Source organism: Anabrus simplex, chromosome 3 (genome assembly GCF_040414725.1).
Source record: "Anabrus simplex isolate iqAnaSimp1 chromosome 3, ASM4041472v1, whole genome shotgun sequence".
NCBI lineage: Eukaryota > Metazoa > Arthropoda > Insecta > Orthoptera > Tettigoniidae > Anabrus > Anabrus simplex.
In genome coordinates, this window is record NC_090267.1 from 426,957,900 (window position 1) to 426,985,149 (window position 27,250).

The 27,250-nt window shown below is 39.3% G+C and overlaps 1 protein-coding gene across 1 annotated transcript in view; it reads left to right on the top strand.

Annotated features, from left to right (window-relative positions):
* Positions 1 to 2,596: 2,596 nt before the first annotated feature.
* The window catches only part of LOC136866453 (gamma-butyrobetaine dioxygenase), a 287,824-nt gene continuing 263,170 nt past the window's right edge, over positions 2,597 to 27,250 (top strand). The window contains exon 1 of the mRNA XM_067143410.2: positions 2,597 to 2,765. The gene's annotated coding sequence lies outside the window, so the exon portion shown is untranslated. The remainder of the gene's footprint in view (positions 2,766 to 27,250) is intronic.

The following is a 27,250-nucleotide window of genomic DNA, read 5'->3' on the forward strand; positions in this document are numbered from 1 at the left end:
CACCATCGTAAAAAGGAATAGGGGCGAGCAGAGTGGGAAGAAATAGGTTTATAGGGATGATAAAGATCGAGATAATCTTGTATAAATTGAAAGAGAGTAGAAAAAGACAAAATAGTATCCGAAATAAGCTCAATACGATGGGTAATATAAGAAATAAAAGATACTCTATCAAAGTTACGGAGGGAGCGAACATTACTGATACATGTAGGAGCGGAAGAAGAACTAGGAAACCTACCAAGACCATACGTAAGAATAATAGGGAAATGGTCGCTAGAATGTGTATCAGTAAGACGGTGCCAAGTTACAATCGAAGCCATTGCAGGACGACATAATGATAAATCCACAGCACTGGGAGGAGAGCCGGGGGTAGGGAGGCGCGTGGGAGAACCATCGTTTAAAATGACAAAGTCATGCAATTGGGAGGCAGTGAGGAAATAAGAACCCAGGGAATTATCACTACTGCTTCCCCACATAGAATGATGAAGATTGAAGTCCCCTAAGAGGAGAAGCTCGGTATGAGAAGAAAATTGCTGCAAAAATCGACACCATTGAATGTGAGAAATAGAAAGATCTGGAGGGCAATAAAGGTTAATAATGGAAAGGCGATTATATGAGATACCAATAACAAATGTATGGGGTAGACAATACGAGATATGAAGACGTTGATAGGATAAACTATGGTGAATAAATAAAACAACACCACCGTAACCAGCACCATCACAGCGTTCTACATTAAAGCCATTTAAATAAAACTCACAGGATGGGGACAACCAAGTCTCCTGTAATGCTATAATGAATGGGGAAATTTCATTTATCAAAAATTGTAACTCATACCGTTTAGAAGGAATACTCCTAGCATTCCACTGCAGAATACGTAGCATCTAAAGAGAACATAGCGTGCACACAGTCACGAAGCTTATAAAGTGTATGTGCGACATGTGGCTGGTCCCCTAATAATTGAATAAGTTGTAGAAATAGTTGATGAATACCACTTTGGAGATACGCCTTTTGGCGTAGTACAGGGGAACTAGATGATTGAGAAGGAGCTGAAGGTAAACACTGAGAATTACGGGACGTAGACGGAATCAAGGACGGGGAGGATGAAGATGAAGTGGATGGAAAGACCGAGGTATGTGAAGACACTGGAGTGGGTCGGATGAGATTAAGATACCCAGACTTATCGAAACCAGGTTTTGGAATGGGACGGGGCTCTTTCATAACCACCTGAGTAAATTTACGTTTCCTCGGGGTTTCCACAGGTGAGGTGGAACTAGTAGAAGGAAGAGGTGGAAAAAGATGGGTATTATTGGACATGTCAAATTGGGTCGAGGGTATTCTAGCAGACGCCTCGGAAAAGGATAGATTTTCTGTACACATAAGCTTTTTAAGGGCAGTTTGCTGTTGATGAGTAGAGCAGTTTGATGAGCCAGTATAATGTTCCTGATGACAGTGAACACAGCGGCGAATATTTTCCTGACACTCTGATGTAAGGTGATGTAACGCGCAATGCCCACATCGGGGTGACTTAGCCTTACAGTTTTTAATCGTGTGTCCATATCGCTGACATTTTGAACAGATAATCGGGGAAAATATGATAGGGTAAACCTCTAAATGCACTTGAAACAAAGAGACATATTGAGGAAGAGTCTGAGAGCGAAAAACAATCTTAACCGTTCCAGTAGGAACGTAGTTCACTCCACTGGGCTCCACAACCTTACGGTTAAGCCGCTTGACCGATTTGACCCGAACATCAGATTTGAGGTATTTAAGAATGTCAGAATCAGAAACATTCTTTTCCACACCGCGTATAAGTCCAACACGAAAGATATTGGAACTGGGAATATATGCTTTCAATGAGTGAATTGCAAGTATTGAATGACGTAGAAAGGAATTAGCGTGGATCGCGGAACTAAATTCCACCAATAATCTATTTCGTCCTTTGGGCGTCATACCTTTCACAAAAATATCATTATCGTAAAACAAGCGCCCAAGCGCCATGGGATGTAGCCCACCAATATTTTTCGACTTAGTTGATTCAACAAATACAATAAATGGGCCAAAATGAGCCTGTTGATAAACCTCCAACTCTTCAGGAGGTGGGGGAGGTGGAGGAGGCGGCTGAGCGGCATTAGACTGTTGAGGTTGTAAAGGCTTCTGTAATGAATTCATATTTGAAGTGAGATTAATCAAATCGGTTTGCATCGGCACAGTTTCTTCACGACCAACATTGGCATTAGATGAGGGATCCGGTGCCTCATCTCCTCCACTATCAGTATCCATCACCAAAGCGTACACAGACACACACGCGCCAAACGGTCACACACTACTTGTCACCGCAGGCAAACACCAGACTGCAACCAAAGAACGATCCGCACCGTACGAGACACACGAACGGACTCTGTCTGCAAAATTAATTAAGTTTTAAATAGCGTTCGGAATCACTGGCGAAATTTGGTAACGAAGATTAATGCATATTAATTCTTTGCACATTGTGCGCATGGAATAAATTATTATTATTATATTCATTTAGAACCTACCTACCCCCTTCTTCCCTCAAGAAGAAGAAGAAGAAGTAGTAGTTTCGTTTACAGTAGCAGTCTAGGGTTCTACTTGCTGTAGGTTTCGCTTTCGCTGTGAAGTATTGTGTTTTGATACAAAGTAGTTCTAGAAGAGAGTAATTACAGCCTTACAGCTGTTGCTGTACTGAATGTCTACAGTTGTTTGTTTCGGCTGCAAATATAATTCAAGCGAAGAATAAACTTAAGGTAATGTCTTGATGTTTTTTAAAGGATATCGGGAGTATCTTGAACAAGAATCTTATGCTTATTTTTTAAATATTTGATAACATTTGAATTATTTGTACTTTGTTAGAGTATTGACGGAATAGCGAAGCGTGATTCTCGTTTTAATACGACTGTTGTAGGTGATGTTTAAAATGCGATACCGGTATTTTGCATAGCTCTAGCAAATCTTTGTGGAAAATTCCTTGTGTGGAGCACATGCTGTTAAAAATGACTGTACTTACTGTACATTGGTACCTCTTCACCTTCTGAAATCAGTAATTGCTCCTAATGTTGAACGATGTTATACGATGGTTAGGCCAATGACAGAGGAGGATATTTTATTGCTATCAAAAAGCATATGAGTAAACTGATAGCATTATACATTAGTAAAATGAATTACTTGTCCGTATAATAATACTTCAAATAATTGTGAAGCCTTCTGACCTTTCTTCACTAATATAAATTCACCCATTTTCCTTCAGAATTATCCAAGTTCTTCCTGGATATCTCTAGACGTTTTGTTTCAGAATGACATTTAAGATTTCATAAATTGCTTTGTAATCGTTAAATCAGTTCAGCATATAAGTTAATCGTCCCCCCATTCATCCACAGCTGGGTCAGGGGGAATTTCTGTATCAGTCATCACTAATATGCATTTAGGGCTGCCACCCAGGTGACAGATTCCTCATCACATGTGGTCTTAAAGATATCGAGGAAGTTGTAAATTTATCGAACATCTCCCTAGTTAAATTATTCCAATCCCTAACTTCTCTTCCTATAAACAAATATTTGCCCCAATTTGTCCTCTTGAGTTCCATCATCTTCATTTTTTAATTTTTTTATAAGTTTCAGTATGTCGCACTGACATAGATAGGTCTGCTGGCGATGGGATAGGAAAGGGCTAGGAGCAGGAAGGATGAAACTGTGGCAATAATTAAGGTGTGAAAATTGCTGGTGTAAAAATGGGAAACCACGGATAACCATCTTCAGAGCTGTAGACAGTGAGGTTCGAACCCACTGTCATCCGAATGTAACCACATGGCCAGCTCGCTTGGTAGGAATGATCTTTGGGGTAATCATATTAACAAGGTTTTTAAGAAAGTTTATGAGGTTATTTATAGGTTATACTAAGGATGTGAAAGAGAGAGTATATAAGTGTCTGGTAAGACCGCAGATAGAGTATGGTTCCAGTGTATGGGACCTGCACCACGACTGCTTGATATAACAACTGAATGAGATGCAATTAGGAATGAGAGGAAATTAGCACAATTTGTTCTGGGTGATTTCTGACAAAGGAGTAATATTACACAAAATGTTGCAAACTTAGGACCGGAAAGACTTTGGAATAGGAAGACAAGCTGCTCATTGAAGTGATACGTTCTGAATTATCATTGGAAAGATTGACCTATAAGCTACTAGAAAGGCTTATTCTAAATCGTATTCAAGAGGCCATTGATCAAATCATCCCGACCGAACAAGGTGGCTTTAGGAAACATCGTATTTGCTGCGATCAGGTCTTAACATTGACAACTGTAGTAGAAGCTGAATTTCAACGAGGTCTGAAATCAGCTGCGGTTTTCTTGGATCTTACAGTAGCTTACGATACGGTATGGAGGGAGGGCTTGATGTCCAAATTTATTGAAATCGTCCCATGTCAAAAGTTCGCACATTTAATGAACAACATGCTTTCTGACAGGCATTTAAGGGGTTCCTGAATGGGCAAGCTAGCAGGTGGAGGATTCTAAACAATGGCCTACCTCAGGGATCATTTCTGGCCCCCAGTTTGTTTGTATATATATCCATGACATGCCTCACACAGATTCCATTAAAATCCAGCATGCAGACGACCTAGCATTAATTATCCAGAGTAAAGCTTTCATGAACTGTGAGAATGTTCTAACTAGTGATCTGGCGAAACTGAGTGATTACTTCCACAAATAGAGACTTCAACCCAAGCAAGACTGAGGTTACTGCGTTCCATCTAAATAATAAAGAAGCCCAAATGAAGGTACATGTGACTTTTAACGGAATCGAAGTACCCCATAACTACAATCCAATATATCTTAGAATCACTCTGGATCGATCCTTGGCATTCAAACAACAGTGCATCAAGTTATCAAAGAAACTTGGCTCAAGAGTGAATCTACTCCGCAAGATTGCCAGAAGCAGCTGGGTTGCAGACGCTAATACTGTACGTTCTGCTGTACTCGCTCATGTGTATTCTGCTGGTGAATATTGTGCCCCTGTATGGGAAAACAGCGCTCATACCACTAAGGTTGATGTGCAGCTCAATGAGTCTATGAGAGTTATCACTGGTACTGTTAGATCTACTCCCACACAGTGGCTCCTAGCTAATATTGCTCTTGAAGATCTAAGGAGGAAAGTAGGTAAGGTCAGCTCAAGAAGACCACCTCTCATAAGAATTCGCTGTTGTATGATGCCCTGCAAGATCCACCAACAACATGTTTGAAATCACGCAAGCCACCCTGGGGGGTTGATTTGGAAGGTATCAATTCTTTCGACATGACCTCCAGGTGGCAACAATGTTGGAACGAACATCCACCCAACAATGCTCACCTGGTTGAAGATCCTACAAAGAAGGTAGAGGGATTCCAACTACTACTTCAAACCTGGTTGAAACTGAACTTCATTAGAACGGGTCAAGGGAGGTGTGGTCACACCTTAAAGAAATGGGGTTTCCGTACATCTGCTGCTTGTGACTGTGGAGTGGACGACCAAACCATACAACACATTGTTCAGGAGTGCCCACTTCGTGCATTTGACGGTGGTCTGAAGACTCTACACCAAGTGACACCATGTGCTCTGGAATGGTTGTCAAATTTGGATATTTCCATTGGATTATTTGTAAACCTTTGTGTACTTGTACACCGATACGATATATATATATTGGAAAGATGGGGTGGAATGACATTCGTAGACGATTAACCTTGGACGGAGCTTTTAAAAATAGAAAAGATCATATGATGATAATGTTGGAAATAAAGAAGACAAAATGTGGTAAATAACCATTTATAGGATGAGGAATAAGGGATTGAATAATTTATCAAGGGGAATGTTCAATAAATTTCTGAGTACTGTACTTTGAAAAATGTTTAAGACTAGGTAAACAGTTCATAGGGAATCTGCCTCCTGGGTGACAGCCCTAAATGCAGATCATTGATTGATTGATTGATTGATTGATTGATTGAATGTCTGCCACTGCAGCTGGAAGATTGTCTAGCAGGAATGTAGCAGGAGTCATTGGTACCAAATCATCTGGGTCTTCAGATAGATAGGTCAGGGGTCTCTAGTTAACCACATTGTCCACATCACAGAAGACTGTAAACATCTCTTAATAGTTCAAAGAAGCCATTCTAAGTGTCCAAGTGGATAATTGGCAAGTGTTGGCCTCCATATCCCAAGATAGTGGGTTTGAAACCGGCAGTGATAGTCGGATTCTTGAAGGGCAGAAAGAAAGTCCATGCGACACTCCATGCTGTACAATGTCAGCATGTAAAAGATCTTTGGTAACTCATTTCGTGTTTACCTGACAAAATGAATTAAAACTCAGCCATAGATGCCCAAAAGAGCTTTGGTTTACTCTGCCTTCTAGTAGGCCTAGAGTAAAATGCAACATAGAAATTGATGCGCGATCAAGCAGATGGCATCAAATTTAAATGACATGGTTGCTAAGGACATATAATTATTATTCATTGATTCAACTTCTCTAATCGGCCAACTAGGGACCATGATAAGCCTCACTTTACATTCTGTCATTTGTTCACTTTTCGCTTGATCCACATCGTCTTCATTAGTTCACTGTGTTTAGCATGACGTTCTTCTGTCCATTTAGCACCAATTGCCCGTTTTTCGACTCGGAAAGTCCCAAAAGTCTTGATGGCTGCTCTGAAAAGATTTCAGTCTTGTGCATCTGCTTGTAGGCTCAGTTCTTTAAGATCTTTCTTGACATTAACATACCATGGCATTGCCGTTTTTGGTTTTGAGTCAAATATACTGAAGATACGTTTCGTCCATCAAGAGTCGATCATCCGTTGTATATGACCGTAGTCTGAGTTAATACGGATCAAAACCATATAAACAAATCATAGTTAAGTTTATCATCTGTGACCATAGAAGTGAACTCTGCCTTTACGCATTATGTCTGTGATCTTCTCTATCTTAGAGTGTACTTCTTGCCTGGATTTTCTGATGTAGATGCCATTTTTGTAGTTTGGGCAAGTATGGTGTTTAGGATCTTTCTTTCTGTCCTCTCTAAATCTGCAAGCAAACATTTGTCGGACAGGATAAGGCATTCAGATGCATACAGCGATACTGGTTTGATGACAGTGTTGTAGTGACGAATTTTTGTGTTCAGGGAAAAGAACTTTTTGTTGTATATGTTGCAGGTGGTTTGGAAAGTGACTTACATTTTCTTGATTCTTGCTGCTATGGCCTCTTTGTCAAGTCCATTATGCTGAACCCATTCCCCAAGGTATTTAAATTTACTAACACTGTCTGTCGTTCCATATTTGGTGTTTAGTTGTGCCGTATCATCTTTGATATTCAACATTACTTCTGTCTTTTGAAAGGAAATTTATAAACCTGTTTGTTCTGCTACTTCCTTCAACACATTGATCTGTTCTGTTGCACTTTCAAAATTTTCTGTCATCAGGACTAGGCTATATCATCAGCGAATGCTAAGCAATCTATTTCCACTCCGTTTTTCTTTGTCGCAATCCTTAACGGTTTGTAAAGGTTTCTTTCTTTTAATATCTTTTGCCACTCCTGTATTACCTTCTCAAGTACACAGTTGAACAAAAGAGGTGACAGCCCATCTCCCTGTCGAATGCCTGTCTTGATCTCAAAGGGTTCAGAGAGACATCCTTGGAATTTTACTTTGGATTTGGTATTAGTTAATGTTGCCCTTATTATCACCAGCAGTTTCTCATCGACTCCCATTTCTGCAAGGATGTTAAGCAACACATCACGCTCAATGGAGTCGTATGCTTTCCTGAAGTCTACAAATGTAGATACATAGGTTCGACCTCTCAGCATATGGTATCTTATTATGGTTTTTAGGTTAAGTACTTGTTCTGCACTTGATCGGCCTTTACAAAAACCTGCTTGGTATTCCCTGTGTTTGTGTTCAACTTGCTGTTCTATTCTTTCAAGAATGGATAGTGACATGATCTTGTAGGCTACTGACAGAAGAGAAATTCCATGGTAATTGTTCACATCTCTTATATTTCCTTTCTTGTGTAAAGGATAGACCAAAGCTAGCTTCCAGTCCTCTGGTAGTTGTTCTTTTCCCCATACATCTACAATGGTTTGGTGTAGGATGTCAATTGCTTCTTCCAGGGCATATTTCCACAGTTCCGCAATCATGGAGTCTTCACCAGGAGCCTTGTTATTTTTCAGTCTCTTTATGTAGCGTTTGATTTCATCGCAATTTGTTGGAGAAGATGGCAGGTTTTGGCTCACTGGTTTGTTTTTGATGGGGTTGGCTGGTTTTCCACTTTTAGAAGATCGTTAAAATACTTAATACTTTGCTAAGATTTCGCAGTTTTCTTCATTTGATGATGTAACAGGGTCTATTTGGAATTCTCCTATTTTGTTTGGGCATCTTCATGTCGTCTGTTTCCTTGGTAAGTGACAAAGAGTCTTTCCTTAGAAAGCAAAGGGAAGGTGCCTTGTGTCCTTGTGTCCTTGTACCTTCTTTTTAAAATTTCTGAAGTATTCATTGGGTCTCACCTCTATGAAAGTCTTGTTCAATCTTGTCCAATAGTTCCTTTTCATACTTGCGTTTCTCAATGTGTATTATTTTTTCCGTTTGTGCTTGTTGTGTTTTGTACATCTTCCAATCTTCTTCTTTTTTCGAGGTGTAATACTTTATCCAGGCATTCAGACGACCCCTAAGGTCTTCTCGCAGTTATTGTTTCACTACGTGTGCTTCTTCCTCTTCTTGATTTCGGCCACTCCTTTTGCAGCTTGTATCATCTGCTTTCTCATGCTGTTGAAGTCTTTTTCCACTAGTTGGGCAAGTTCTTTGAATTCATTCTCTTTCTCTGAGCTTTTTTGTGTCAAAGCGAATTATGGTAGGTTCGTTCTTATTTTTGTTGAAAGGGATGGCCGAAACTTGATTACTGATATGTAGTGATCTGAGTCTATGTTTATTCCCTTTTTTACGGTAATGTTCATGATTTCCGGACTGTAACTTCGAGATACAGCAACAGGGTCTATTTGGAATTCTCTTATTGTTTTGTTTGGGCATCTTCATGTCGTCTGTTTCCGTGGTAAGTGACAAAAGTGTGTTGACATCAGTTGGAGATTATGGTTTTCACATAGTTCAACAAGGCGTTCTTCATTCTTGTTGGTTCTTTTGTGTGCTGGGTAGAGCCCAACAACTTTCCTGTGTTTCCATTCACGTGCTACCTGTGCATTAAAATCACCCATTAGGATCTTGACGTGGTGTTTCAGGATTTTCGCTAATCTGGCATCCAGGATGTTCCAGAATCTGTATCTTCCAGGTCTGTTTTGTTTTGTTCATTAGTTGGAGCATGTGCATTGACTAGCGCATATGTTTTATTTGCACAACACTGGGATAGTGGGCATAACCTATCATTAACAGCTTCAAAATTTGAGACTGAGCTAAGGATTCTGGTGTTGACAGCAAAAGCTGTACCGAAGATAAGGGTGTTTTTAATTACTCTCTTATGGGATTTGCTCTTGAAGAACTGATACCCTTCAAACTCAAATGTAGCGAGTTTCTTGCAGAGCCATTACTGTGATTTTATTTTTGTGGAGGGCATTGGTCTGCTGTTTCATCTTAACAGTTTATATTAGACTGTTTATGTTGAATGTTGCCCCCCCCCAAAAAAAAAAGTCATAGATATGGGTATGGGTTTCAGCTTTCGTGTCTGTTCAAGATTTGTCTTTAGCATGATGTTGCATCCCCCCCAGAATCTAAATGGGATGCATGCGTCGCTTATCAGCGACGGTGGATTTCTTTGAAAAGTTGCCACTTGCGGTATTAACTTCATGTCTTTGTTTTACCATCATGCTTGAGAAGCTTTAGCTTAGCTTGGATCAGATTGCTCATTCTGAATACAACCAAGGTTGTTAGCCCTGGAGAGCCTCAAGATGTTCTCGGGGGCTGTGGGCAGGCATTTCCTCCTTACCCGAATAGTTATGGTTTTCCTGCCAATACTCAGGTGGCTGATTGCAGTGGTTTTCCACTGGGCGATGGGTTCGCCACATCCCTTATTATTACTATAATAATAATAATAATAATAATAATATTGGTATTATAAATTTATTCATTTGGGACAAGTATTTCAGGTTCCCTATGGGAATCAACATCTATATCATCTGATGGCCAAGCAGGCATCAATTTTTGGTAATGAGACAAAGTGTCTCATAGTGCATTGCACTGCCGGTGGCTCCAAGTAGCCTATGCAGTAGCCTCCACGATGTATACCAGGGCTGGCCACAACGAGGCTCGCGAGCCGCATTCGGCTCTTGACACCAACCTTAGAGTCAAATTAAATGATATAATTAATGGAATGTAATGACATCTCGCGGCTGACGGCAGTCAGTAGCAGTGATGTGCGGCTTAACGTTATTGGCGCTGTAGGTCAGTGGTAAGACATGGGAGGTGAAGATAGTTCCGGCGCCTTCCATTTGATAGTACTTTGTGCGGGAGAGTGTGTCAGTGAGCCAGTGTCGTGAAGTGAAGCCAGTCGCGTTCACGTATAGGCAGTAGCGAGTGTCGATACTTTTCTGTGTGCAGTTGTGTGCTGTTTCAGTACAGTTGTGGTTTGGTGTCCGAACAGTTGCGATGCTGTCTAAGAAGCGTAAATATGAAGAAGAGAATCAAGCTTTTAATACCGACTGGGAGGGAGAATTCATTTTTGTAGAAAGAAACGGTAAGCCTTTGTGTCTTTTGTGTCAAATAACTTTGTCACAGTTCAAGGCCAGTAATCTAAAACGCCATCGTGACACTAACCACAGCGGTTTCAACAAAGATTTTTCCTGTTGGCTCTCAGTTAAGGAAAACCAAACTGAAATCACTAAAAGGAAAAACTTCATGGTCAGAGTAGGGTTATGTCAATTTTTACCAAGGAAGCAGATTTGAAAACCGAAGCTGGCTTCATCTTGGCTTTTAATATTGCAAAAGCAAAAAAGCCTTACACAGAGAGGGAGTTTATTAAGAAGAACATGGCACAAGTTATTTCTGTTTTAGAACCCGAAAATAAGAAACTGCAGAAACTGAACAACGAAATGCCCACTGCTAGACACACAATAGAGAGGCGAGTTTCTGTTATTAGTGCGGATATTTTAAATAATTTACAAAATATCTAAGCGAGTGCTCAGCAGTAAGTCTGGCTCCGGACGAGTCTACTGATATCAAAGATAAACCACAACTAGCTATATTTGTGAGGTATGTGTCAAAGGACTTGCAGGTGGTGGAAGAACTTTTAGACCTGGTTACTTTGAAGGATACTACTCATGGTTGTGACATTAAAGAAGCCCTGGATGGTGTTTTACGGAAAACTCAGTGCCTATCGATAATATTGTCAGCATTGCTACCGATGGTGCACCATCTATGACTGGCACTAAACAAGGGCTTATTGGGCTGTTAAATGCTGACACATCATTTCCTGATTTCCTACCTGTACATTGTATCATTCACAGAGAACATTTAGCAGCAAAATATTTTCAGTACCCACATATTATGCAGGTAGTTCTAAGAATTGTGAATTGTATTCGCGCATGTACCAAAACACACTGACAGTTCATATTTTTATAGAAGATATGAACAATGATGAGTTTCCTGATGATGTATCTTGGTACTGCTTAGTAAGATGGCTATCAGTAAGCAATGTTCTTGACAGATTTTTTGAATTACTTGATCCAATCAAACAGTTTGTGGAAGGAAAATCATTCCCTGAACTTAATGACCCCCAGTAGTTGTTAGATTTGGCTTCTTTACAGATGTGGTCCAGCATTTAAAAACGCTAAACATATCTTTACTGCCTATACGTGAACGTGATTGGCTTCACCTCACGACACTGGCTCACTGACACACACTCCCGTTCAAAGCAATATCTTCCTTGTAAAGATATGTCTTAATTGGCCCAGGCTTTCATAGCAAGTTGAAGCATTTTGGGAAAGACCTTCAGACTGAAATATTTTCTCACTTCAAATGTTTGAAGAAAATTACTGAACGCCTTCCTGACGTTCGGGTGGAAAAAATGGAATGGCGTATGGCTTTTAGTGCCGGGAGTGTCCGAGGACATGTTCGGCTCGCCAGATGCAGGTCTTTTGATTTGACACCCGTAGGTGACCTGCGCGTCGTGACGAGGATGAAATGATGATGAAGACGACACATACACCCAACACCCGTGCCAGCGAAATTAACCAATTAAGGATAAAATTCCCGACCCTGCCGGGAATCGACCCCTGTGACCAAAGGCCAACACGCTAACCATTTAGCCATGGAGCCGGACATTCGGGTGGAAACTGAAGATTACATGAGTAAAATGTATGGCCTTGCTGAAGAAATCAATGGCAGATTTAATAATTTGAGATCACTTAAACCTTCATTTTCATTCCTGGAAAATCCTTTCTCTGTTGATGTTGTGGACGATGGCAGTCCTGTTTCATTACCAATAACAAAGGATACAGCAGCTGTAGAGTTGGAGCTACAAGAACTGCAAGAGGGCGAAGGACTGAAAGGACTCAAACGAAGTGTCGCTTCTACCATAGAATTTTGGAAGAATGTTCCAGAAGAAAAATACACACTAAAAAAACAGTGTGCCAAAAGACTAATCTCAATCTTTGGGACTACTTATGTGTGTGAATCACTGTACTCAACTATTAAATTCATTAAATCTAAATATCGATCTGAACTAAGTGATGAACATTTAAGTGAACTTGTGCGAACTGCGCTTACCAATTATCAGCCAGATTTCAAAAAACTAACAGCAAAAATGCACTTCTCAAAAGTAAAATCTCATTCCTTGATGTGTACCTGAAAAATAATGTTCTGTGTAGTGTAGAAAATAAATGTTCCTTCATTTGTTATAAAATGAAAAACGTGTCTTCATTTTATAAACCATTTTCTAAACATGCTCCCAATTTTTTGTCTCCTAAATTTGCGGCTCCCAGAAGTAAGGTTAGTGGCCACCCCTGATATATACACTAGTCATGCATCTTGGTGGGTGTGCTTAAGCCCAAGATAGCACATGGGGGCGAAACGCTGGCAACCAGGAATGATAAATTTACTCTTTCGGGACAAATATTCAGGTTCCCTATGGGAATCAACATCTATATCATTGTAGGATTCCATCTGTAGAATTGCTCGGAACCAGCTTCAAATGAACACACGATAGACCGTGCACGTGAACAACACGATCTGTACTTTCTCATCTCCCTTCAGGTCAAGTGGTCTGGCAAGGTCCAGTAACTGAAGACTGAAGCATCGTTTACTCTACCTTTTGCCAATGGTGCAGGTTCAGTTATTGTGTTATTTGATTTGAATCTTCTGCAGGCAATATATTTGGTTACCACTCCACAAAATGTCTTCCTGCCTCTCAAAATCCAATATTCTTTTCTTAATACTATTTTATCAGAAGTTCCATAATTCTTTGTTTGGAAGGCAATATAATATGGTATTTAAAGTTTTCATTGTCTTTCCTTCGAATAATTTTTGTTTTCAGACTTACAAGGCCATCCTGATTGATGAAAGTGCAAAGTGTTTAGATACTCACCTTCTGCCTTTTCTAGTATTGCTATCTGGATGAGCTTCAGAAGTATTCTTTCAGCCTCTTCTTTTTAATCACCCGTGAGGCCATCACTTTTGCGCCTTATCTGCTGTAGTGTTCTGGGAAAGAAGCGTAGCATCCAGAGTATAGATCTGACAGTCTGTAAATTTGGAGAACTTTCGAAGATACCATATTTTGTTATGGTGTGAAGAAGTAATTGACCATGGAGATGACCTTTTATTTTTTGCTGAATTTCATCTTCATCTTCCATAACATATAACTGGGGTCAGTCCTTTTCTTCCAGCTTTAATCTTTCTAGCCCCTTCGACCATCAGGAAACTATGAGAGATCATGCAGCAGAACCTGGGGATGGGAGGTCGGCAGGATTCAGATTACCAGTATAAGTCTCCAGTCGTCATGTCTTGTATGTGTTCTGATCTCTTTCACATGGTTACTGACAAATGGATCCCATGAATCATTTCTCTTGATTCATTGCATTGGTGTAGGAGAGTCAGTCCTGTAATACCCAGGAATGGAGGCTGCCAGACTGTTGCCTATATAGAACGTTGGTAGTTCTAACCTTGGCATTGATAAGGCTTTGAGAGGCATAACTCTCGACCTCGCCATTGACAAGCTGCACCAGAACAGAATCCTTCTGATCCACTTTTCAGGAAAATAATGGCAGCATAGGTACTTAGACTGGCATTACAGAAGGTGTGAAGGTCATAAGTTTCTTTGGTTTCACATACACTTATACATCTTGGTACCTTCAAATCAGAAAGCTGCAGAATTTTTTCTGCATCAGTTCAGTCATTAGATCATCCCAGCTCATCCCAAGATTCCAACTACTCGGTTCATCAACTTCCGGCAGTAAAGTGAACGGAAACGAAAATGCAACAGGGTCAAAAGTCTATTGAGCCAAAGATAAGATCTTCCTTCTGGTGATGGATCCAATTCCGGTTATCTGTCAAACATCACAGAACAAAACGTCATTCTCTTGATTCCACAACAAGTCAAGAATGGAGAAATAACACTTTTCAATACTCCTGCAATGTTTTTCAAGGGTACTTTCCCAGCCTCAATGTTCAAAGTTTGCATCTGCAAGAAGTCTTGTGGATTCATCATTGAACTAGATCAATTTCTCATCATTGCCAAGGGAAGTAATACAGTTATCAACTTAGAAAGACTTAGCGTTTCAGACCTATTCTTTAATCTGGAAGAACTTTTCTCCAGAATAAGATTAAGTACAGCACTCAACAAAAGGAGACTGCAGTTGAGGCCAAACACTATCTGTCTATGCTTAAAATCCTTTAATATCCCCTTGGCAAAATCCTTCTACGACAAAAACCTGAGACAGTCTCTCTTGGGTGGAGCAACAGAAATTTGAATATAGTCCTTCCTGATGTCAGAAATTATGTTCATTCTCCCACAGCAAAATTCTGTTCAAATTGGTGGGTTCTGCTCCAGTAAATTTGATCCCTTTTCCAGGCACTCATTTAAAGATGGAAATCCCTTACTCTTGCTGGAAGTATTAAATATTGGCTTTACGGTTGTAGTGGAATTATTTCTGAACATGCACTGGTGTGATAACTGGAGGCATTTCTTCGAGTGGTACCACTTCAATCACTGCTTATTTCTATTCTTTAAATACCTCTTATAATCACCATACTGTCTTTCACTGATCAGTTTCACTGACATAGACCTGCATATCTTCTCAGCAACGTCTATCTAAGTTTTCTTCTTTCCCTCGGCAAGCAGACCTCATAGTGTCCCTCACTCTCAATAGAAACAATCTTCTTAAAATAACCCAGTGTGGCTCTTTCCATTTCTTCTTGGGATTTCTTATAAGTAAGAGGTGGTGGTGGTGATTATTGTTTTAAGAGGAAGTACAACCAGGCAACCGTCCTCTGTAAGTAAGATCTTTGAGACCAAGTGTGCCTTAATTTCTACAGTTCGGTCATACTTGAGTTCACCGTCAGTAGGGATGTCACAAACACACTAGCATTACAAGAGGAATGAGGACATGTTAAACTTCCTATCCGGAATAATACAATATTTCCCATCCACACTGCAGATCTTCAGTGGGTAGGTCAAATGAAACTCCGTGTCATTTTCAGCACCTTGAAATAAAGCATGAGTTGAGGTCTCCGTATCTGAGGATTGAGTCCAGCGGACACAGCAACTCTCTCTAGTAAATAAGATCACTGCGATCCACTGTCGATCATAGCCCTGGTGTTGCCTCGTCTTTCAGCTACGATCTTCACCATCGGGGTTTGAAGTAGAATCTCCTGACCATATTTTGACTGATCAATGTTGTACTGTGTTTTTCCATTCTTCGTTCTCCCCTTTTCTGTTCTTCTTTCAGCTCCTACAATGGCAAGCTTGGACGCACAAGAATATAACTCATCTTCCTGCATATCTCGCGCTGCACTTCACTCTGCAAGTTTTTGCTACTTGACCTTGTTTCAGATACTGGTTATAGCACTCCGTTTGTAATCTTCTCGGATAGTCATATTCTGTGCTTTTAAAAATTCTTTCACATCATTTTTTCTCTTACAGGAGAAAGAATTTGCTTCCATTTAATGTAACTCTTGCTTCTCCAGCAAAACTTGTAACGTGTTGTATAGTTGCAGCCTCCATGAGGGATCCATTTGTCAGTAATCATGTGAAAAAGATCAGAACACTGACAAAGGCATGACTGTGGCTTACTTCTACTCGTTAGTTATTTTTCTAATTCTGATACTATGTAAACGGCTATGTTAAAATTCATTCTCTGTATAAGTATCACTCCAGAGGTTTCTGTGGCAAACATTTCAGTTTTCTTATTCAAACAGTGACACCTAACTTAACTGTATCGTCATCGTCGGCTGCAACTCGTATCCGACTAGACATATTCTTCAGCCTTTTTATTATAAGCTATAAATTTAATTTTTGTTCCGTATTGAAGTGCAATTATAAGAAATAAATTGACAATTTTTTTACCTTTTCAATACAATATATTAAGTAATAATATCACATAAGTCTTGGGACTAGTTTCAGCCACTTAGTGGCCATCTTCAGCCAAAATAAAAATTAAACAGATAATGTGATACTTTAAACAATGTACATAAGATAAAAACTATATTGCAGGAATAATTATAACATTAAAATACATATAACAAAAAAAATCATGGTTGTGATCTTCTTGTCATAATATGATGTCGTTAAGTTGGGTTAGGACCTCAGGCAACGAAGTAAATCTGTACAGTGAAATATACAGCACGTACATATAATGTCTGATGTAGAAGAAAACACTGACATACTAGAGGAAGCAGGCAGGCCATGGAAACAAAAGAGTGGATAGGGAACAAAACATGCACTGACATGTCAGTCCACACAGATTAGATCGAATGGCTGGAGGAGGGCATGGCTGAACTTGACAGAGCTTCTGTGCTTGTTGTTTATCCTCCTCTTGTCATTGTCGTTCCCCTTCAAACACAGTAACTGATGTAGAAACAGTATGGTGCCAAAGTATACGATTCTCAGCAAGCGTATTCCAGGATTGAGTGATAATTCCAACTCTTTTCGTAGTATGCTTTAGCTGATCCTTGAAACATCTCAAAGAGGCTCCATGAAGTCTTGTGCCAGAGCAGAGCTCACTATACAGGAGTTGGAGAGGAAGCCTGGTTTCACTCTGCGACGGACGTGCCCTGTCCATTTGAGACGGTGGCCAATGATGGTAGCCCCTATGCTTATAGCATGTGCTTTCTTAACCTTTTTAACTGCTGAGTTACATGTTGACTGTTTGGTACGTCAGTGCTGAGTTTTTTCCTTCGTATGTAAATTTTTTTGTAGAAGCGTCAATTTTTAACTTATCAGTGGGGTGATTAGCTTAAAATGTTACAGATGTTGGTTCTTTATAAATGTAAATGCAAATAGAAAATAGTACACTTATGTTCAATATTATTTTCAGAGAAACAAAATTAGACTTTTGTGCCCCTGCGTACATTATCTTTATAAAAAGTAAAGAGCCCAAAATAAGAGTATTTCCTAAAATCTGTAGGCAACTAATACATGTAACTTCGTAGAAGTACATAAGTTGATATTTTTATTTTCTAAACCTGGAATGTGGTGATAGTTAAAAGTTTTCTACTGGTTGTTTGTGATACCGATTTGTTCAACTATCTGCATCAACTCCTCTGCCACCAAAGTTTTTAAAAATCAGTGATTTTCGGGTTGTCATAAAACACTACTTGGCTCTCAGAGTCAATCACAGTTACTTGAAAGTCTGGTGGAGGAAAGCAATCCATCCGCCATGAAAATAGTGATAAAATAGCTTCTTAACTCGCCATGTTATCTTCTCAAAAATGTCAAAAACATATCTTCTTTAGTTTAGAAGGAGGCTCTTTTTCTCTCTCACAAACAATATTTTTGGCACTCTCTGTATCATTCTCACTTTCAAAATCGCTTAACAATTCATTAAAATCATCATCTCCATCATCACTTTCCGCTATAGTTAATAACTGAAAGATTCTTTGATCTGAAATAACATTGCTGCAGGAGCCAACTAGATTGTTGTTCCGTCATGTTTGCTTACATCACAGATGAACTCCACAGACGTGTACAAAAAGCTCTGCAAGTTACTTCCTGAAGCTATAATCTGTGATGAATTTGTTTTACATAATGCCCAACAGATGGCAGAACATGTCATAGATCAAACTGGCACTCGAGAGTGAACCGGGAAACTCAAAAAATTAATGTTCTCGCGCACCGTCTATAGACGGGCGTAGCAGTGCTGAACCGGCCGCGTCAGCCCGTCTATAGGCGGGTGTAGCACTCGTCGGGTTAGGAATTGCAAAGTTGGTGACACGGTCCTCTCATTTGATGTTCAAGATGGATTTAAGTTTTTGCAAATGGAAACGCTCTAACGTTTTGATATCCTGACTATATAGGTTCCAAGTTTTACAACCGTGAAGTAGTGTTGTAAACCATGATCTTGGTATGCTTCATGAAGACACGATGGGATAAACGTCCAAATGCTGAGTGGGCAGCACCAATTCTCCTATCCACATCTTGTGAGCAGTTAGCTTTTGTTGAGAGGGTACTTCCTAGATATAAAAAGTGGTCGACCTGCTCCGGTGGAGTATTCGCAATGGGGAGGTTTGACCCAACTACAGACTGTGCAAGTACTTTGGTTTTCTGAACATTAACAGAGCGACAAAAATGATAGCAAGCACTCTTGAAACAACCGACGGACTATTACAGCTCCTCAGGTGTGAGATTAGATGCAGCAGTGTCATCTGCATATTGCAATTCCATAATGGAGGAAATCTTATAAGCTTTTGGGAGCAAAGTCTAGCCAAATTGAACAGTCCCCCATCAAAGCGATACCTGGCCTATACACCGTGGTTGTCTGTAGGTGTTCCATATAGCATGGCAGCTAGATAAAGAGCGAAGTGTGTTGAAGCAAGCATACATCTTTTTTTCAATCCATGAGCAAACCTGCCAACTTTTATGGTTTGTCCGTAAAATTTATGGAAAGACAGTGTGTTTTTTACGTTTTTACAGATGAACTACAAAGGGCACTAGGAAAGTTTTGCAATACCCCAAAAATGGTTGGCTGGACACCCCTGTTATGGTGAGGGATGAAAAGAGGGGTGAGAACCGGTCTAGAAGACAGCAAGGCGCGACCTTCACACCAGTTGTTACCAAGCAGTGGAATTGAAAGCAAGTTAAGATGTCAGTGTGGTCTAAAGGTGAATATCGCGCAATTATCCGCTACAATTTTGCTTGTGGATTAACTGTTGACTAGTGCCTGGAGGAAATGACTCCTGTGCTGCGGAAAGACTGTCCAAATCGGACAACAATTTTCTGCTGGTACAAAGCGTTCCAGAGCGGAAATTTTGGTGTTGAAGACGATCCACGTTCTGGGCAACCATCTGAATCGGTGACTGAGAAAAACATTGAAGCTGTGAGGAAAATGTTGCAGCAAGAGAGGCGGTTGACATATCGGCAGGTAGAAGAGATCCTCCACACCCCTGCAGCAGCTATTCATTCAATTCTACACGACCATCTCCATGTTAGAAAGGTTTGTTCCCTTTGGTTGCCCCATTCACTTTCAGAGAAACAGAGGGCACATTGAGTGAAATGGTGCCGAAAAATGCTCAAGCAGTTTGAAAATGGGACTTCGCATAACGTCAATAGCATTGTTACAGGTGATGAAAGTTGGCTTTATTATTACGATGTCCCAAAAAAATCCCAGAACAAGGTGTGGCTGTTTGAAGATGATGGTACTCCTGTGACTGTGCGAAAGTCAAGGTCATTGAAGAAAAGGATGATTGCAGTATTGTTCACTAAATGGGGCATCCTGACTCGGGTTGTGCTAGAAACACAAAGGAAAGTTACTGTGAAGTGGTACAGTGAGACTTGTCTGCCTCAGGTCATCCAGGCTCTCAAGCAGCTCCGTCCAAGGTCATGGCTCAACACTTGGCTCTTGCATCACGACAATGCTCCAGCTCATCGTGCTAATGTAACAGTGGATTTTCTTACCAGATCAGGGTTGACTGCTTGATCACCCTCCATACAGTCCTGATTTTGCCCCATGTGACTTTGCACTCTTCCCAGAAGGAAGATGAAGCTAAAAGGGCGGCGTTTTGCATCGGATGAGGAGCTTCTGGCAGCATGGGATCAAAAGTGTGAAAATGTAACCGAAGAAAAGTGGCAGAGTTGGTTCAGTGACTGGTTTCGACGTATAGAGAAGTGTATTGAGTGTGATGGAAATTATTTTGAAAAAGTCCAAAGCGTTCACTCACATTGCAAAACTTTCCTAGTGCCCTTTGTATAATAGTTTGCGTTTTTATGTACCAAGATCTTCTTTCTGAAATTCGCGTCAGAACAAGTTTCCGAAAGCTGCCGATGCATGCTGTGACACCAGCGAATATTCGATACATTGCTCCGATTTATATTCATCCGATTGTTACAGTCTTCGACTGCGAATACGAGATTTGTACTTTATCCCAGTCCATCGATATCGATTTGTTTGTGTTGAAAGAGACTGACTCTTGGATAACCATTCGCTTGTTCTTTGCATTGATTCATTCGATAATAACCTTTACTGTCCTGTATAAAAAGTTGTTCTTTTGTATTTCACTACGAATTACAAAGCATAGGTCATGTTGTAGTTACAAAAAAAAACGTGTGAATTATGTTCATCGCTTAATTTGCTTCATATTTGTTGCCACGTATTGCGAAGCTGAGGTTATGTAGTTGTGGTATAACATGAATTGTGTTTGTTGCTTACTTTGTGTTATGATCGTTGTTTATCGGTAATCATGAGTAAATCTACGAAAAACATTATTATCAGGTGTTTAGGGAAACCTATTCTTTGAGTTTCCCATGTATACTGAACTCGAGAAAAAGTGACATTTGCCTTTTGTTCCCTGTCCTCTTGAGATATTAACATTGCATGTTGTTGTTTGAGTCATCAGTCCATAGACTGGTTTGATGCAGCCCTCCATGCCACCCTATCCTGTGCTAACCTTTTCATTTCTACGTAACTACTGCATCCTACATCTGCTCTAATCTGCTTGTCATATTCATACCTTGGTCTACCTCTACCATTCTTACCACCTATACTTCCTTCAAAAACCAACTGAACAAATCCTGGGTGTCTTAAGATGTGTCCTATCATTCTATCTCTTCTTCTCTTCAAATTTTGCCAAATCAATCTCCTCTCGCCAATTCGATTCAGTATCTCTTCATTTGTGATTCGATCTATCCACCTTCAGCATTCTTCTGTAACATCACATTTCAAAAGCTTCTATTTCTCTTTCTTTCTGAGCTAGTTATCGCCCATGTTTCACTTCCATACAATGCCACGCTCCACACGAAAGTCTTCAAAAACATCTATATCAATGTTTGAAGTGAGCAAATTTCTTTTCTTAAGAAAGCTCTTCCTTGCTTGTGCTAATCTGCATTTTATGTCCTCCTTAGCTCTGTCATCGTTAGTTATTTTACTGCCCAATTAACAATATTCACCTACTTTCTTTAAGACTTCATTTCCTAATTTAATATTTCCTGCATCACCTGCCTTCGTTCGACTGCACTCCATTACTTTTGTTTTGGACTTATTTATTTTGATCTTGTACTTCTTACCCATGACTTTCGTTCATACCATTCAGCAGCTTCTTGAGATCTGTAGTCTCAGATAAAATAACAATATCATCGGCAAATCTCAAGGTTTTTATTTCCTCTCCTTAGATTGTGATTCCCTTTCCAAATTCCTCTTTGATTTCCTTTACTGCCTGTTCTATGTAAACATTGAAAAGGAGAGGGGACAAACTGCAGCCTTGCCTCACTCCGTTCTGGATTGCTGCTTCTTTTCAGAGCCCTCGATTCTTATCACTGCAGACTGATTTTTATACAGATTGTAGATAATTCTTCGTTCTCGGTATCTGATCCCAATCACCTTCAGAATCTTGAATAGCTTCATCCAATCAACATTATCGAATGCTTTTTCTAGATCTACGAATGCCATGTACGTGGACTTGTCCTTCTTGATTCGATCCTTAAGATCAGGCGTAAAGTCAGGATTGCTTCAAGTGTTCGTACATTTCTTCTGAAGCCAAATTGATCTTCTCCCAACTCAGCTTCAACTTGTTTTTCTATTCTTCTGTAAATAATACATGTTAAAATTTTGCAGGCATGAAATACTAAACTAATGGTGTGATAGTTCTCACACCTGTCAGCACCAGCTTTCTTGGAAATAGGTATAACAACATTCTGCTGAAAAACGGATGGGACTTCTCCTGCCTCATACATCTTGCACACTAAATGGAATAGCCTTGCAGTACTGGTTTCTCCTAAGGCAGTCAGTAATTCAGAGGGAATGTCACCAATTGCAGGTTCCTTGTTCCTATTTAGGTCGCTCACAGCTCTGCCAAACTCTGACCTCAAAATTGGGTCTCCCATTTCATCAGCATCAACAGCCTCATGTTCCAGAACCAAATTATCTACATCTTCACCTTGATACAACTGTTGGATATGTTCCTGCCATCTTTCTGCTTTGTCTTCTTTCTCTAGAAGTAGCTTTCCATCTGAGCTCTTAATATTCATACACCTAGATTTGCTTTCTCCAAAGGTTTCCTTGATTTTCCTGTATGCAGCATCTACCTTTCCCAGGATCATACAACCTTCGACATCCTTGCACTTCTCCTTCAGCCATTCTTCCTTAGCTACCTTGCATTTTCTATCCACTTGATTCTTGAATCGCCTGTATTGTTTTCTGCCCTCTTCATTTCTAGCATTCTTGTATTTGTGTCGCTCATCAGTCAGGTCTAGTATCTCCTGAGTTATCCACTGATTCTTAGTTGATCTTTTCTTCCTTCCTAAGATTTCTTCAGCAGCCCTGCTGACTTCATTTTTCATGACTATCCACTCTTCCTCTATTGTGTTTCCTTCAGCCTTTTCATTTAGTCCTTTTGCAACATGTTCCTTGAAACAATCCCTCATGCTCTTTTCTTTCAACTTGTCTAGATCCCATCTTTTTGCATTCTTTCCTTTCTTCAATTTCTTCAGCTTCAGATAGCATTTCATAACCAACAAGTTGTGGTGATTGTCCATATCTGCTCCTGGGAAAGTTTTGCAGTCCAACACCTGGTTTCTGAATCTCTGCCTAATCATTAATGAAGTCTATTTGATACCTTCCAGTGTCTCCAGGTTTCGTCCACGTATAAAGTCTTCGTTTGTGGTGTTTGAACCAAGTATAGGCAAGGACACGCCTGGCCCCGCCCATACACACAACAAGGCTTCCCCCACACACCCCTCCAACCCCTCCACAACAGCCGACAACATTATCAGAAGTACAAGGTACAATACGCGACAGACAGCCAAACACAAACATCTCAAACACCCCACAGCAGTAAGTAAATTTTCATAGAACCCACACTAGTATACAACTTTTACTTCAATCAGAATTTCTAATTCAATCATTTCGACTTGCAGATATTCACCATCATAAGAAAGGAAAGAGCCACCATTAACTACCTTGGATTAAAAAAGTGAACAAATTTCTAGAACATTAATCAACATCACACAAACAAATTATTAAAGATTACAAAATACTAAATTGAAAGTGGTTGAGTAATATTCATACATTTGGCAATGATTACAATATTTTAAGCTTAAAACTTGCAAACGACATAGAAGGTGTCTGTCTCGTATTAATTTGGACTGTCAACTGAAGTTTACATCCAACGCACATTACAGTGATTTTAATGTTTTAATGTGTTTAAGAATTTTGCTTATGAGCTATTTCACATAATTCTAACATAATACGCACTGCAACAACGCAAGAACTACTATTATCTGCAGCTTTAGACAGACAACAGTGCAGTTAAGTTAAACCATGTCCACTAATTTTTATTGTGACTTTTATTGTTTTAATGTGTTTAAGTGTTTGTTTATGTGCTAACTTATTATTATTCTTATATAACACGAACTGTACAACGTAAGAACCACTATTACCGGCCGCATTAGACAATCAACAGTGTAGTCAAGCACGTTAAATTATATTTACTACTGTTTTATTTTGGCTAGTCATTTGTTTTATTGAACTATCAACATGTATATTTCTACATTTAGTGTAAATTATGGTTAAAACAGCTATAATAGTTTTTATTTCCAATTGTTCAACTAAGTTCATTTCATACAGGACTAAATATTCAGATCAATTAAACTGACTAGGCAAATGCCTATGTTTAAAAATACTCCGACATACTCATCACACTAAAGAAAAGACAAACTCATATTAGATTCTTACATATGTACATTGAGTGTAATAAGAGCAATTAATTTTTGTAATTGTATAATATTGAATTCTCAGCATGGGTATAACCACTTTAAAATCGTTGAATTCTAGAGTATGTCATTAGCTCTCAATATGAGGCATAATATGTAAATGCAATTCTAGTGTAGCTGGGGATGACCTTTTGAGAGGTCGAAACCTGTCCTACATGTGACAATTGATTAGGTGGAACTTTTCTTTCATTTATGACTTATGGTGACTATCAATACGGAATAAAAATGAAATTTATCAATCAAGATTCCTCATCATCCACTGAGCTAGTAGGCATATAGACCTGCACTATTGTGGTTGGCATTGGTTTGGTGTCTATCGTGACGACAATAATCGTTTCACTATGCTGGTCGTAGTAGCTTACCCGCTGCCCTATTTTCTTATTCATTATTAAACGAACTCCTGCATTTCCTCTGTTTGATTTTGTGTTGATAATTCGGTAGTCGCCTGACCAAAAATCCTGTTGTTCCTGCCAACGTACTTCACTTATACCAACTACATCTAACTTTAGTCTATCCATCTCCCTTTTCAGATTCTCTGATCTTCTACAACGATTCAAACTTCTAACATTCCACGCTCCGACTCGCAGAATGTCAGTATCCATCTTCCTGATGATCGCCCCCTCTCGTGTAGTCCCCACCCGGAGATATGTAAAGTGTGTTAAACTTGGTAATTTGAAATCCAAGGAAGAAAATCAGAAAATAAACATTTTTTTTTTTTTTTTTTTTTTTTTTTTTTTTTTTTTTTTGCCAAAGCTGGAGATAATATTTACAAGGTAATAAAGGCTGAGTGTTTGTTTACTTCTTTCTTAGTGGAACACAACATTCCATTCAGTGCAACTGAACATGCAGGAGCTTTGTTCAGAAAGATGTTTCTTACGTCAGAAATTGCAAAAAAAGTATGGTTGTAGTCGCACAAAAACGTGTCCATTTTCTTCATCGACAGATGGAAGCAATGATACCAATTCCAAGTTGCATCCCATAGTGGCTACTTTTTATGATGTGCTCGAGGAAGTATTATAAGTACTGTTTTATCGGTACCAGCTTTAGAAGGGGATTCCACAGTGCGCAACATAGTCAATCTGCTATTGTCGCAGTTGGAATTAAAGAAAGTGTCAATCAAGAACTGTCTGGCTTTCTGTTCTGACAATGCTTCTCTTATGATTGGACAGAAAAATAGAGCTCTAACAGTTTTGAAAGAAGCTTATCAGAATATTTTTGGTATATGGTTGCAGCTGCCATCTAATTAACTTGGCTGCTGAAAAAGCTGCTACAACTTTACTAGTTAGAATTCATGAGATTCTTGTTGAAATTTTCTGTTACTTCTAGAAGTGTGTCAAAAGAAACGAATGTCTTCAGAAATTTCAAAGTATGCACAGAATAGAAACAAAGAAGTTCTTTACAAGATGGTTATACCTAGCCAGGTGTTTTGACAGATTATTAGATCAGTGGGATCCACTTCTTTCATTTTTTTAAGGATGAAGTAATAGGGTGTGTTGCAAATATTTCTGCCAGGTTTTTTTTTTTTCCCTAAAGGACACAGTAAATATGATGACAAACAAATGAAGAGATTTTGTGATCCTCCATCCTCCTTCCCATTTTCTGTCAAAAGAATGGCATGTTCTTCCAAACGTGACACACCTGTTCTCAGAAATGTGAATGCAACTGCATCTCATGAAGGAAAGCTGTTTGTTTCTTTCCTCTGACCTAAACAAGGTATTTTGTACTTTTTTAACATGTGAATATTCCATCATTTGATAAGATCCATACAGTCACACTTCAGAATGCTTCCCCACATATCTGTATACTGTTTGCATTAATGATGGATCTGTTGAAACAGATGCTCACCTAGTTTGTGAAGCCAAGTGTAGTTAAACTTTCTGCATTGCTTTATGTCCAGTATCACCCAACCCAGAATCAGAAGGATGATGAAGAATTTTTAATTGGCATCTAAACCTCAAACTTGGTTACACTGCAAGATGAAAACTGGTTTTCTCATCAGTCAGAAACTATTTCTGTGGGGCGTGCGACTACATTGTTAACAAGTTCCCTTTTAAGAATTATGTGCAAAAACATGCACAGGTTGCTAAATTTGATGCCATTGAAGAAGCAGAGTTTTCTTCTGTTAATTTCTTTCTGGAGAAGTTTCCTGTTATTTTGTGTAAAAGAGAAAATTAAACAAGAGGTGACGCTGTGAATGAACTCCAAAGCCAGTTTGCGGCTCTTCAGGTAGACAACTTATCTATTGTTGTAAGTAACCAAGCTACAAATGATTCAAAATGGGCACAGTTGTTGAATATCTGTGGAGCTGATGGACATTTTAAATATGTCCAATGGAATTCTGGAAGCCATTTCCATTTTGAAGACCGTGAGTTCTGAAGCATATTATGCGGACGCATATTCTATTGACTTTCTGAAGAAAGCAAAGCAAGCCACAACTTTAGCTGTTAAATCAGAATGAAGATGTGGGTTTGATGGTGTAAATAATGTAAATCATGTGTGTGCATGTTATTATGTACATCAACATACTCTTCTTTACTTCAGTGTTTTGATTAGTCCTGTGCATAAACAAATTATATTGTGTAAGTAGATTTCTAATCATTATAAAATATCCAAGCCATCATAGTAAACAGTGCTGATGATAGTATTTATTGTTATTATTATGACAAACAGTCGTATCAGCACACTAATTTAATCCATAAAAATAGTGTGCTGATATGACTGTGATTAATAATAATTAAGTAGATTTCATTGATGCATTTTAAAGATATTTGTGTTAGTTTAACTGAGGTGAAATATTTTGTCCCCTATAATGTCATTGGTTGCATGTAATGTTTTATATTAATGCTGTTGAACTCGTAATTATCT